We start from the raw sequence: 3,484 nt of genomic DNA, 5'->3' as shown, positions 1-3,484 counted from the left end.
AGAGGGCACTGAGGCTGCAAAAGCAGCCACAAGACCCTTTTTCTCAAGATTTTCGTGTCGCTGCGGAGATAGAAAAACAACGCTCTGGTAGGACACAGGCTAGAAAAGAGACATAAAAGGTCCGGAGAGGAATCGTATTCACAGGGGTCGATAGGACCCCTTAAGCCCCAGGGAAACTGGGCAGCCCACACCAAGCTCCCCTCTGCCCGCCATTCTCGTTCCTCCCGCTGGGGGGAGCTCTAGGCCCACAGCCACTGCCAGAGGAAGGCGGGGACTCAGAAAATCTGCTTCTGGGGTAAGAACAGATTTTTAGTCACGCTCACATTCAAAAGGAGACCTTCCAGATTTGGGGAAAAAAGAATAGGAAAAAAAAAAAGAAAGAAGTAAAGAAAGAAAGAAACAACAACAACACCCTCATCTCCCCCAGCTCCCAACAAAGTCAGAGATGAAAGAAGACAGTTTTAGCATGGCAAATAAAAAAATAAACAAGTGCTTGAAATGGATAAGTTTTTCCTTTTAAATTTGTTTTTGCAGAAGGTTTTTTTCTTCCCTGAAAAACAAAATACTAAAATAGCAAGTTATGTTTTCATTTATGAATCCTTCTCCAGAGGAAATCTAATAATAACAAGGGGTTCCCATTGGATTCCAGCTTATTTCATAATGTAAATATATTTCTATCCTCTGGGGAAAGAAACCTACCCTGAGCCAGGTAGTTCTCATTTAAATTGGTGATTTTGTTCATTTATATTTTTTTCTCTTCTTTTACCTTGAACAACCTCTCAAACTGGACAGAAGTTTTAGATTCTACAGTTGTGTGTAGGACAGGATGCCTTTTGCTAGTGATGGAGGGTGAATGGTGGTAGCAAAATGACTTGTTTTGCTTTATTCTATACCCGGTCAGAAAGGTGGTTTGCCCCTCACCAAGTTTTATCTTATTATATTAAATGTTCCAACATTGAGAGAGCAGGGTTGTACTGGAAAGAGAAAAGGCTTAGAGGTGGTCCCATATTCCAGTCTCACCTGGTTCCTCATAGGATATAAATTATTTCACTTCTCTGAGCCTCTGTTTCTTCTTCTATAAAATAGGGGTGATGAGACTGTGGTGGATTCAAAATGGCGTCAAATCTGTGCCACTCCTCCCACGGAGAGGGGGAGTCGATGTCCTCTACCTTGAACCCAGGGTGGGGAGATGTTCCTGGATGCTCTGACCAAGAGAACATGGAGGGAGTGATGTTGTTCCAGAAAGCTCCACCTCCTGCCTTTCCTGAACCCCTGAACAGTATGACTACCCTGAGGCCACCATGATGGGAAGAACCTTGAGTGAGCCTGGAGAGGGTCTGTGTATGTGTGTGGAGGGAGAGGTGCCCAGGCCCCAGCTCTCCTGGCTCCCAGCCTTGTGAGCCTTTTCAGCTGAGTACCCAGACACCATGAGGCAGAAATGAGGCCCTCTGACTGCACCTATCCAAATTCCTTTCTGCGCTATCATGAGACACGCTAATAACAAATTGTTCTAAGCCGCTGAGCTCTAGGATAGTTTGCTAAGCCTCACTAGATAAGCACACTAAGTGCCTATCTTGAGGAGCTGTTGTCAATTTTACCAAATATAGACACCTCCGAGACACCTAGCCTAGGACAAACAAGTAGCAAACACTCAGTAAATAGCATCATCATCATTCTTGCTGTTTGCATTTTCTTTCCATAGGACAGGCTATTTTTTTTTCTTTTTTTTCAAATGTGGGCAAAGAATCCTCTCTGAGCTCAGAGAAGACCCTGAAATCCCTCACAGCTGACTCGTCTGGGAGTCCACAGGCTTCGGGGCTGCAAATCTCCCCCAGTCTAAGCAAGTCAGGCACAAGAGAGCCACCGAGTCCAGGCTTTGCTGGCACTCCCGTCAGACACGTGCTCTGCCGGTGAGCGAGACGTGCTGGCTCTGCATTCCAGGGACACCACAGGGCATACAGTGCAGCTCTGTGCTTGCCTTTTGCTTTTTTCTCTTGTAAATCTCCTTAGCTACCTAAACTCAGCGGGCCACCAACACAACTGGGCTTAAAGAAGGCATGGTGGCAAGAGATTGTCTCTAAATACAGCTGCTGAGGCTGGCCTCCAGGGAGGAGTTAAGAGCCCGGCGGCCTGGCTGAGAGCCTCTCAAGCATTCGCCCTCCCCATGGCCTCCAAGTGACCTTGTCTTTGGTGACAGTACCCTAGGGGATGCTCCCAGTGATGACACTTAGATGCCCTGGGAACATCGAGGCAGTAGTAATGTTAGGATATAGAGTATTCTTAATGTAGTGAACTTAGAGAACTCGGAATCCCAAGAAATAGCAGGTACTGATTCCTAGTCTGTCCTGCGTGAACCTGCTGTTCCCCATCCCTATTGCCATGGGCCGCTTCTCTGGCCTACACTACTGGTCGACCTGTTCTTACTGGTCAGTCATCCTGCCACGGCTTGGACTTCTGTAGAAGCCATCATCCTCTCTGCAGCCTTCTGGAAGCACCAGGGTTGTGATCTGAGCACCCCACTCCCTCTTTGGACAACTTCAGTAGTTCCTCTGTGGACAGAAGAAAACGTAGCAAGGCCAGGATCGGGAGCCCAGCTTTCCCAGTCTGCGTCTTGTGTTTTGCCCCACCTTCTCTGACTGGTGGCTCAGGCCAGTGCTTTGCCCATCCCCAAAGAGGAGGGAGAGTTGGGAGCAGTGGGGGATGAAGGTGGGGATGACACCGCCCGAAGGTGACAGACGCAGAAGCCTCAGCTGGAGGGGAGGGGAGGATCTTTGGGCTAAGGACTTTGTATGCCTCAGGAGCCACCTCAGGATCCTAAGCTGGGCACCTCTAGATCGGGTCAAATGACCGGGACTGGAACTAACCTGGGATGCTTGTCCCATTGGTGCTTTGGAACCGCTGGAGAAAAGGCAGGATGCGCTAAAATCAAAAGGCAAAAAGGCAAAACCTGAGAAGAGAATGACCTCTAGCCAAGACTCCCGTGCTCCCCAGCAGACTGGGACCGGGCACTTCAAGTCTTGTCCTGATGCTTCCACACCCTCCTGTTCCCCAAGGACTGATAGCTTTGGAGCAGGGCTCCCACACGGCCACTGTGACCTCCTCTATGCCCACTTAGAAACGGAAGCTTTGGGGTACCTGGTGTTGATCCCAGAGTCGTAAGTTCAAGCACCACATTGGGCTGCATTCTGCGCATGGAGCCTACAAAGCAAAAAAGAAAAAAGGGAATAAATAATACATAAATAAATAAATAAAGGAGTCAAGCTTCTACTTCTCATGTTTCTGGTCTCTCTTGTCACACGAGCTCATGTTTTCAGTTTCTCCTTCGGGATCATAGCACACATCTCCACAGTATTCCCACAGGCTTGACCCTGGTGTCTTTTGGTGACCTGGCATACAGCCTCAGCTCACTTCTGTTCTCCCCGCTGGCCTCATTACCTTTGAAGGACACTCCCAGTGTGGCTCCTTGTTGCCTTTGCTTGCTTTC

At 48.5% G+C, this 3,484-nt stretch overlaps 1 long non-coding RNA gene across 1 annotated transcript; it reads right to left on the bottom strand.

The window, feature by feature from the left end:
• Nucleotides 1-2,186: 2,186 nt before the first annotated feature.
• Nucleotides 2,187-3,200, bottom strand: LOC116571502. Its single transcript, XR_004277897.1, has 3 exons — nt 3,136-3,200; nt 2,865-2,919; nt 2,187-2,549 (listed from the first exon to the last, which is right to left on the bottom strand). It is a non-coding gene; the product is annotated as an uncharacterized LOC116571502 (long non-coding RNA).
• Between the last annotated feature and the right edge of the window lie 284 nt (nt 3,201-3,484).

Source organism: Mustela erminea, chromosome 13 (genome assembly GCF_009829155.1).
Source record: "Mustela erminea isolate mMusErm1 chromosome 13, mMusErm1.Pri, whole genome shotgun sequence".
Classification (NCBI taxonomy): domain Eukaryota; kingdom Metazoa; phylum Chordata; class Mammalia; order Carnivora; family Mustelidae; genus Mustela; species Mustela erminea.
Note: the sequence above shows the minus strand (reverse complement) of the source record. Positions and strands in the feature narration are given on the sequence as shown.